We start from the raw sequence: 11,293 nt of genomic DNA, 5'->3' as shown, positions 1-11,293 counted from the left end.
ACACTGACGGACAGTGACTTCAATGGGGTATGGGAGGGGACTCGATAATATGGGTGAATGTAGTAACCACATTGTTTTTCGTGTGAAACCTTCATAAGAATGTATATCAATGATACCTTAATAAAAAAAAAAGCTCTGGACAATTTGTTTTTGTTCCTTTGATCTGGTAAATAGCAGCTACTGAATGAATATTGAGAAATTCAATTTAAAAAGCTACAGTAATGATAGCAGTACAATACTGGCACAGGAACAGACTCTCAGAAGGATAGCAGCCATGGACCTGATCCCAAGCTTTTCCACGGAAACCTGGGTCCTCCTGGCTACCAGCCTGGTGCTCCTCTACCTGTGAGTAACTGTCCAGCTCACCTCCTCTGTAACCTTGGACTAGGGTGCCATTCAGGCCCTCCTTTCGCTTATGTGTTTCGAAGATCTGAAAAAATTTAGTGAAAGGGAAGATGCCTGAACCTTTGTTTCTACAAACCTATATTATTGGTCTGCTCAGGGAGTAGTTACCATGCCCATCTCCCAATTTCTGAGGCTAGGAGGGCTTGGGGACATTACTGCTCATGGGGATGTTCTCATGCGCTACCAGGGTGGGCCTAGACTAATGCACCAGATTGCAGCAGAGACAGGTATAAACAACTGGCCGCTGAGTAGCAGGCTCCTCACCCCACTCCCAGGCTCTGGGGATCCTGGTAGCAGGAGGATGTGGTTGGGTTTTGTCTCATGATGTTGGCCTTCCGGGTTCTGTGTCGGCTGCAGGAGATGTGTAGAGGGGGTGGCCCCTGTGTCACTGAGGTGGCCCCTGCTCCCCTCCCTCCCACCATCACTCACACAGGACGCCTGGTGCATCCAGACTTCATGGGGGCTGGGAACTGCTCTGCTTTATCTTCAGACTGGCTCATCCCTCCTTTTGGTGCCCCTCCCCATCCCCCAGGAGCCCCTCCTAAGATTTGGTTCCCTGGCTGCGTAATGTGTCCCATGAGTGCTCTTAGAGCAGAGGAGAACTCTTGAACTTGTTTGCTGTTCTTTCTCCTTTCCCTTCCAGGCTCTATGAGGGTTAGCATCAGTATAGGCTTTCTGCTTCCCTGGCATGAAATCTGCTAGCAGCCTGCAAAGGCACAAGCCCAAAAGAGAATTCAGATTTTAAGTAGGTTTTCCCCTTAGTTACAGTACAGCAGGATGAATGAAACCATCTAGCAGAGGAATTCCTCTCAAAGGTGGGATTGCTGGCATCGTGGAGCAGGTTGGAAAGGAGTTGACATGTGGGGAGGGAAGGCCCTTCCAAGTCATGTCTGAGCTCTGTCTCAATTTCAACTTTCATTAAGAATAGGAAATAATGATGACGTGAACACAGAAAATATAAACATCGTTTTAATTCTTTCAAAGAAATGTTAGGCATTCTGGGTATTGCGGCAACATATTTTCTGTCTGATGACATTGTATTATTAGTTTATATGATTTTAATTTCATTCTATTAATGCTACATGTTTTACCAAGATAAGGCTATTTCCAGTGTGTTCTTTCTGATGGACAAGAGAGGGTTGTTGGTTCAGTATTTGTGACTCTAAAGGTGCATACGTGATGGAACCCTTCTAGAATAAAGTCGGGAATATGAATGTAGAGTAGGAATGGGTGCTTCTGTGATACAGATTGTATGTTTCTAAGTGTGCCTGCCCTGTAGGGGCAGGTGCGTAAGTGAAACTGTGACCAGTGTCTAAGAGAGTCATCCAGGTAGGTCAGGATGGAGAGGAGAACATTCCTCCCTCTGAGCAGACCTCCCAGAGATGCTCCTTGGTGCCAGGACCGCAGAAGGTCACTCACAGGGCAGAGGGTAAGCATCTCTTCTTGTGAAGCCTGGGCCAGGGACACCATCTACGTCACACTGTGTGTGGTGTGTCTGGCAGTGGGGCTGAACAATAAACACCATAGATTTAGAAGACTTTGAAACAGCCAATAGTCAGTATGTGTAGACAATGCCCTCCTTGTGCCAACCCAAGGGGAACACAATAAGGATGATGTGCTTTATTGTGAGCACTTCATTTGTACTAACAACAGGGTTATGCTCCCAAAAAGAGGGAAGGTGGCAAGAGAGCAAAGGATTCACCCAGCCCATCCACCACCTTGATAGGGCACTGCGTGAGTGTAGATACTAGACCACATCTCTCTTTGGGAACCAATGTGCTGACATTCACTCAATTTCTTGGCTCACTGGAGAGTTCACGTGACAAGCTGAAAGTTCAGAAGTGCAGGGATTTGTAATGGTTGTGATTGCAAAGGGAGGAACTGAGGAGGAACTAACTGAGGACATAGTCAGGGCGCAGGTGTCCAGCAACAGCCTTGGAGGAGGGAAACACCTGGGTCAACTTGGCTGAGCTGCCTTTGTTGGGCCCTATAAACACGCCTCTTCCATGCAGTTTTCAGATTTATTTTTATCACTGAAGATTTTCTGGATTTGTACAAAAACTTTGTAACCTATACCTCCTTGGGGGCTAACCTCCAAAAGGGAGACATCTCTTAATTCACTGTTCTGGAAAATTTTATGGTTACTCATTTTGTGTTGGATGTGTGTCTTCTACTGACAGGAAGGTACCTGAACTCTGGAAGTTTCCCTGTGTTTTAGCTGAAAGCACATGTAGGTTGAACCATTATACATAGCATACTTTTCAGACATACTTTCTTAATTTGCCTCTATAGAGTTAACCTTATAGGCCTAGCAAATTCATGGTTAAAGCAGTCACTGGCTGCCTCTTCCATCAGCCTCTCTGCTTTCTCTATTCTGCCACCTCTCAGTAACACTGGAGATGGAAGGCCTGCACGGATCCAGGACCCCCAGTCATGGGACAACACACAACACATGAAGGAGTGCCAGGCGTGTCAAAGAGAGCACCAGCCTAACTGGATTTATGAGATGTTGACACACAGAAGTAGAAAACGAACTGTTTTTTCAATGACCATCTTGAAGCAGGAGTGTGTCTGGCACTATGCATAGCTGGGGAATAGAATGGGTTGGAGGACCAGATGCCTCAAGGGGCAGGATGGTGTGGAAAGGCATCATTGGTTCCTTCATTTGGGGAACACCTGGGCCAGTCACCCTTCTCTGCAGTCAACCAAGTCAACCAAACTGCCTGACAAGAGAGACATGGGTGCAGGTGAACTCACATTTCTCCAAGGCCAATGCAAGGCTTGAACATTTTTCATTCTATAGAACTAAGAACACTGTGGCAGCAACAAGGCCTTTTATGAAGATGATTTAAGGAGAACCCGGCCCCCCCCAAAAAGGATGTTGGTGTGAGAGGTGAGACAGAGAACTCCTCCCAAAACCACATATAATATGAAAATATAGTTAATACAACTAATCCTAAAAGAGCAACAGAAAAGAAGGCTGTGCCAGACTGCACACACCTGGAGAACAGAACAGATCTCACGAAACAGGAAACCTTGCGAATCAATGATACTTTAATAATTTTTTAAAAAGTGAAAAAAAAAAAAAAGAAGAACCAGATCCTAAAACAGGGTCAGGGCATAGGGGGGAGGAAAGCACACAAGTGCCTCTGCAAACTGTAAGATCAGTGTCATGATAGGCTGTCAGTAACTCTCTTATTGGGTGGATTAACTTAAGCAAAATCTCATTACTGGAGTAGAAAAAAATTTTTCTCCTTCTACCTAGGAGGAGAATCTCTATAATCATAGAAAAGTCAGCTCACTAAATAGACATGAAGGAATAGCCTGGAAGAATTCCAGCCTGAACCTGTCAGGAGCACTTGCACGTGACAGCTCCCATCACATGGTCCCTCCGGGAGTGGACCACGAAGTCCTCAGCGGCTGTAGGCTGATTGCCGCCAGACCCACGGGGTCTCCAGGAGGCGGGGAAGCAGGTGCTGCGGGAACGTCATCATTGCCCTTGGACTGGCTGCTGGTGTTTCCGGTCCACACACTTTGGTCCAAGCTTCCCGGTCCCCGTTCCGAGTCAGTGCCCGGCAGCCCCGGCAGCTGCTCCACAGTCCCTGTGACCTGCCTTCTCATTCACTTCACAGATACGGGACCTACTCGCATAGACTTTTTAAGAAGCTGGAAATTCCTGGGCCGACACCGCTGCCTCTTTTTGGAACTGTCCTGTCTTACCGCAAAGTGAGTGCTGTTTGAGTTCCCACTTTGCTTCTTGTGGTCGCAAATCCCAGTTTAGCTCATCCGTAAAACTGTCCGTCCCCAGACTTTACTGAAATGGGATGTTTACAGATCACCTAGCAATGCCTGGTGCTCCCCATGGCGTTGTTGGGATTTGAGAGATGGACAGGAGCTTTCCGCCTCCTTCTGGGCCTTCAGAGGAGGCAGCGTGTGTGCGTGGGATGAGTGAGCAGTGGGGGTAACTGAGACAGGATGGTGGTTGTCCAAACTCAGATATTTGGTCTCTGAATGAGCTGTTACAAAGACAGAATCATTAGATAAAGTCACTAGAAAGTGTATGATTTGATGAAATTGTTCAAGTTTCACTGAGCAGAATGGTGATGCATGAACTGTGAATCTTGGTGGAGTCTTTGTGGTTAATCGTGCTCTGACCCCTCACCCCGGGCCCGGACCCTGGACAGAAGGGACCAGCTCACATCCAGGAGGCCAGTGAGCAGCGCCTTGTGAGCAGGCTGCTCTTTGCTTCAGAGTTCCTTTCCCTATACACAGGCTTGTCTCTCAGATCCTAATTCCCCTAGCTAGGCCTGCAGTGCCCAAGAATGTGCTGTATTTTATTCCTTGTGAAACATTTTTCCCTGTGAGAAAGCAGTAAGTTCCTTTCCACTTTTCCCAGATCCACTCCTTAGTAGATGCACCTGAACACCCACATTTCTGGGACTGTCTTTGCATAGTTAAAACTTCAAATGCCACAGCTGAAACTTAGTGACAGTAAGAGGTGTTTTGTAATTCCATAAATGAAAAGTCAGAGCCAGTGCTGTGCTTTCCTTATTCCCACCTGCAGTGGGGGCACCTTCCTGCCTTCTCTGGGTTGAGCTGGAAATTGGAAGGCGAGTCCCTTGGTCATTCATTCACTCACTCACTCACTTTCTCACTCAAACATGCCTGAGACTTACTGGAATCCTCTAGATGACAGGAGGTCCCTGGTGTCTTTAACTTCCTAATTCCACTAGAATTCTAGAGAGGCTCATGAGACAAAGGAAAGGCTGCTGACTAGGAGTTCAAGGAGTGCTCAGGCCACTCTGCCTCCCCCAGCTCGGTGTCCTCAGGTGTCCATGGAGGTGATAACTCAGAGAATTTGGAGATGTTAGAGACAACACACGCACAGACAGGTCAGAAAGACAAGCAGTTACCTGGTATCCACAGACACGGTAAGTGATCAGTACCCACCATCCTGGGAGAAAACTCAGGAGTGACTTTCAATTCTCCTTTTCAAGTCTTTCCCCTATTTTCTCTCCTCTGCCCTCAGACATCTCTGGTGAGGGCTTCCCTCTGCCAGTGGAAGGTAGTCCGCCTGATTTCATGCCGTTCGAGTCATTTATGAACTGATTTGAGGTAGGGTTCAGTCCATTTAGATTAACAATGTAATTTTGTTTCTCCTTGCAGGGCTTTTGGGATTTTGACAAGACATGTTTTAAAACCTATGGAAAGATGTGGGGGTGAGTATTCTGGAAACTTCCACCGCATAGACTTGCTATGCTGAGGACCCCATTGGTGTGGAGGCCAGTCTCAGTGCAGAGCCTCTTGAGATGAGGTCATTTGCCAGAAAGCTTTTGGGGGCTGGTCCTACGAGGGCTCCCATCTGTCACAGGCGTCCAGGTCTATGGTCTGCATCAGGCCTGGAGGGTGGCAGGGTATCGCTTCTCTCCAGACGTTGGTGGCTCAGGGACTGTAGCATTCCACCCATGCCGCGCTCTCCCTTTCTCTACATTTTCCTTCCTTACGTCCCCTTTGATTGCATAGAATGCATTATTTCAGACCTTCTAATGTGTGCTCATGAATGCATTCTGTGACCTTTTTCCCACATAATTCACCTTTCATTAAAAGTCAAAAATCCTATGTTTGGATTTAAATGCCATTTTGAAGAAGGACCAGAGGACAGTGTGATTAAGTTCGTACTGAACCTGGTGCCAGGGGCCCATCCCCAGTAATGGGCATTTTGACAGCGAGGAGGTCAGGCCGAACTGGGATGTGTCACAGACAAGGAGTCCCTTTGTGTGGTGTGTGGGTCACAGTGAGCCTGCCCTGCTGCTAAGGGGAGCCTCCTTCATGGAGCTCAGGGCCCTCTGGGACCCAGGTTTGAGAAGAAACATGTGGTGAGAAGAAAATATTGAACAGGTGAATTATATGTGCTCCTCTGTGTTTATTTCCTCTTTGTCCTTTTGTTTCAAAATTTTCTAACTTTACTGCTACCAAGAACCTGTCTTCAATAATTAAAATCATATTTCCACAAGTAAGCTAACTGTAGAAAATAGGACAAAAAAACATTCATTCAAAAAACCATTCATTATGATTTGTTTTGGAGCATTCCAAGTTTTTTCATTTGATGACTCATTTTTACAATATTTGTGGACAGTCTATCTACAGTTCTCTTCTAATATTTTATATAGTTTTTTGTTTTTGATGTGTCTTTAAAATTTTAATTTTTAATGATTGAATGGGTGGTCTCTCCCTCTGTATTTTTTTTTCTTAGTTTACTTGCTTTAAATTGTCTACAAACCTAACTTCATTTTTGAAAATGAAATGTTTTAAACATACAAAAATTATGAAGAATAGTATAGAAAATACCCATGTACACACCACCTAGACTTAATAAATGTCCCAATGTTCTTTCTAACCATGATCCTTAGAGTATGGATTATGTAATATCAGGATGAAATTCCAGACTTCCAGGTGTGGCTCCAGTTGCAGATATCGGCTTGTTAAATGTCATCAGCTCTTTTCCCCTCACAGGTTTTATGATGGTCGACAACCTGTGTTGGCTATCACAGATCCAGACATGATCAAAGCCGTACTAGTGAAGGAATGTTATTCTTTCTTCACAAACCGGCAGGTAGGCACCCATTTTTAAATTTACCATTTTATTAACTTATTCAATGTTTATTTTGAAAGAATTATTGATTCCAGGAAGTTGCACCAAAAATGTACAGGGCATGTACCCTTCATCCAGTGTCCCCCAATGGTATCATCTGCATAACTGTAGTACAATATCAAAGCAGGAAATTTGACATGGGTACTATCCACAGAGCTAATCAGATTTCAGCAGTGTTATGTGCCCTCATTTGTGAGTGTGTGTCTGTGTCTGTGTGTGTTGCTCTATGACACTACCATTTATATAGATTAGCATAACTCCCACCACAATCAAGTGACAGAGCTGTTCCACCCCTAACAGGCTCCCTCCTACTATTCTTTTATAGTCACGGTGTTCAGCTTGTCTTTTCCTCTTATCAGGGTCCTCAGCAGAACAATTTTTTTTGATAAGGCTCATCTATTGATTTTTCCTTTTGTGGGTTCTGAATTTGGTGTCAAGTCTGAAACCTCTTCACCTAGTCCTAGGTCCAAAGACTTTCTCCAGTTCTTTTTTCTAAATGTTATGTAGTTTTGTGTTTTCACATTAAGTCTATGATCCATTTTGGGTTAATTTTTGTATAAAGGGTGAAGTTTAGGTTGAGGTTCATTTTTTCCCTGTGATGTCTAATTGCTCCCCACAATTTGTGAAAAGGCTATTCTTCCTCCATTGTTTTTGCGCCATTGTCAAAAATGAGTTGGGCCTGTTCGTGTGGGTCTGTTTCTCATTCTCTGTTCTGTTCATTGATTGATGTGATTAACTCTCCTTCAGTGCCCCAACCTCGTTTACTGTCCCTGTTATAGTAAGTCTTCATATCACATAGAGTGGTTCCTCCCATTTTTTCATAATCGTTTTAGCTATTCTAGGTTCTTTCCCATCCTTACAAATTTAGAATAAGCTTATGTATATTTACAAAGTAGCTGCTCAGATTTTGATAAGAATTGATTTAAACCTATAGCTCAGACTAGGGAAAACCTTTATCTTTCCCAGGTCAAGTATTTCATTCCATGAACACTGTGCATCTCTCCATTTGTTTGCTGTTTCTTGGAATCCTTTCACCAGCATTTTGTAGTTTTCAGCATAGATATCCCATACATGTTTCATTAAATTTACACCTGAAGTATTTTATGTTCTTTGGAGCAATTGTAAATGTTATTGTGTTTTTAATGTGGTTTCACATATTCATTGTTATTACATAGAAATGAGGTTGATTTTTGTGTGTTGACCTTCTTTCCTACAACCTTGCTGAGTTCATTTATTAGTTCTAGAGGTTTTCTTTTTCTGTTCCTTGGGTTTTTCAACATTGACAATCATGTCAACTGAAAATAGAGACACTTCTATTTCTTCCTCTGCATCTGTGTGCCTTTGATTTCTTTTTCTTGTACTAGTGCATCAGCTAGGATTTCCAGTATGATGGTAAGAGTGGTGAAAGTGGGCACTTCTGCCTTGTTCCTGGTTGTAGGGGGAAGCATTCGGTGTTTCACTATTTAAAAAATTATTTATTTATTTTTGACAAATAAAAATGTGTTTATCTGAGGTGTGTATATATATATATATGTATGTATATACACACACACAATGTGATGTTTTGGTATATGTATACATTGTGAAATGATTGCCACAGGAAACTGACTGACAGATGCAGCACCTCCCACAGTTTCCTTTTTTATATGGTAAGGAACATTTTAGATCTACTGTCTTAGCAAATTTCAAGTATACGTATCATTTTACTAACTAAAGTCACCATGTATACCTTAGGTCTCTAGAATTCATTCATTGTATTTTGGAAGTTTGTGCCCTTTGTTCATTATTGCCCCTGCCCACTCTCCCTAGAATCTGATAGCTACTTTTTGACTTTCTGTTCTTGTAACTTCATTTTTTTTAGATTCCACATATAAGCGAGATAAACTGATATTTGCTCTTCTGTGTCGGGCTTAATTCATTTAGCATGTCATCCTCCAGGTTCTTCCATTTTGTGGGAAATAATAGGATTCCTTCTTAAGTATGAATAATCCATTGTACATATATGTGTGTATGTATATACATTTCCTTTATCCATTATTTTGTCCAACTACACATGAAGTAATTATTCATAGTAAGGACTTACCATTGACACTTTGTTAATCCAAGTGTTTTACAGATGCTTTGTTCCCTCTTCCTCTCTTCTGATTTCATGATTTTTTTATAGTGGTAACATTTGAGTACTTACTGTTTCTTTTTTCTGCATCTACCATTCGTTTTTGCTTTGCGGTTTCCATGAGGTTTACATAAAACATGTATAGATGTAGCAGTCTATTTTAAGCTGCCTATTCTGTGCTGTTGTCATTCAAAGCTCAATGCTTTTACTTCCCAACACCCATTTTGTATTTTTGATGTCACAATTTGCATGTTTTTATTGTGCATCCACTAACAAATTATTTTAGCTTAGCTGTTTTTAATTCTTATCTCTTAAACTTTACATTAGAGCTATATGTGATTTACACAGAACCATTACTACTACTATTGTATTCTGATTTCGCTACATATTTACATTTACCAGTAAGCTTTATCCTTTCAAATGATTTCATGTTATTAGCTGGTGTCCTTTATTTTCAGTGTGAAGACCTTCCTTTAGCAGTTATGGTAAGGCAGTTCTGGGTGTGATGAACTCTTTCTACTTTTGTTTCTCTGGAAATGTCATTATTTCTCTCTTTCACTTATAAAAACTTACTTATCCATGTCAAGTATACTTCATTGGCAGTTTTTCCCTTTAGCATTTTGAATCCCACTGTCTCCATTGGGCTGCATGTATTATGAAATTCATATATTCACCAAGGGTTGAGAAGTTTTCATTCATTATTTCTCTAAATCAGCATTGTGCCCCCCTTTTTTCTCTAGGCTTCTAATAACATGATATTGTTTCATTTGGTGGTGTCCCACAAGTCATGTAGGCTTTCCTCATTCCTTTTCATGTTTTTCTCCTCTTTACTGGATAATTTCAAATGCTCCGTCTTTGAGTTCACTGATTCTTCTGCTTGATTGGGTGTTCTTTTGTAATTACATTGCATTCTTGAGTTTAGTCATTGTATTCTTCAGCTTCAAACTTTCTGTTTTTATGTTTTATGTTTCCTTGTTGAACTCCTTCTGCTTATGTATTTTTTTCTAATTTTGTTAAATAATTTTTCTGTTTCTCTTATAGCTCTTGGAGCTTCCTTAGAACAATTCTTTTGAATTCTTTGTGAGGCAATTTGTGGATTTCCATTTCCTCAGGGTCTGTTAATGTAAGTTTATTGTATTCCTTTGTTGGTATCATGTTTCCCTAATTCCTCATGATCCCTGTAGTCTTGCAATGGTGTCTGTGCTTTCGAAGAAGCAGATAGCTCTTTCAGACTTTATGAACTAACTTCGCTAAGGAAAGACCTCCTTTTGCAGGTTGGGGCACATGGGAGTGTGCTGTGGTCCTCGGTCTAGTGGGAAGGGGTGGCAAGTGTGTGGGGGGGGAGGGGGCTCCCATTCCGCAAGAGCATGGTTGGTTCATGCAGCTGAGGTTCACAACATTACCAACTCATGATCGTTGGCAGCAAGGGGTATCGAGGGCCCGCAGTGGCTGTGAGGACTGTTGGGGTCTTCAGCAGCACTTCCAGGCCCAGTGCATGTAGAGGTGGTGGCCAGAGTTGGTGCTGTGCACATATTCATCTATGGGGCCTGACTGCGGCATATGCCCAATATGAAACCCTTGGGGATAAGGCAGCAAAATTGGCAGGGGGCCATCAGGGGCTGTGCTGGCTGTTGTTTTCCTAATCAGCAAAGGCTGCTGAGGTCTTTTGCAGAGGACAACACACACAGAACCACAGTCCCTCCAGCTGCATGGCTGATGCTGGTAGTCCTGCCCCTCCTTTCTTCCTAGCTGTCTCTAGATGGCTCAGCTATGTCACCCTCTGGGTGTGGTGGCACCAACATGGGTCATTTGTGCAGTGCCCTGAAAGGCTGGAGAACTGTGTGCTCACCTGCTGTCCCTTTCCCTTCCGTGGGATCACTCTCACGCTGGGGAGCTAGCTCCCTCTTGGCACTGAGCAGGGCATGAGATGGTGCAGGCAAAACAAAATAATACCCCTTCCCTTTGTGCAGTTATTTCAGTTTGACACTCTGCTATGTTGCTGTACCTTCTAAGTGGGCTCCCGAACTCCCTTTGGTCTACTTTCGTCTGCAGATAGCTCAGTGCTCTTCTTCCTTTCGGCCGTGGAGGCTCTTCTGCCATCAGGGTGATGTCACTCACTCTTC

General features: G+C 43.3%; 1 pseudogene; it reads left to right on the top strand.

The window, feature by feature from the left end:
• Positions 1-274: 274 nt before the first annotated feature.
• Positions 275-11,293, top strand: part of LOC108409676 (cytochrome P450 3A12-like) — a 47,273-nt pseudogene continuing 36,254 nt past the window's right edge.

Source organism: Manis javanica, chromosome 10, assembly GCF_040802235.1.
Source record: "Manis javanica isolate MJ-LG chromosome 10, MJ_LKY, whole genome shotgun sequence".
Lineage (NCBI taxonomy): Eukaryota > Metazoa > Chordata > Mammalia > Pholidota > Manidae > Manis > Manis javanica.
This window is presented reverse-complemented; position numbering and strand designations above follow the sequence as displayed.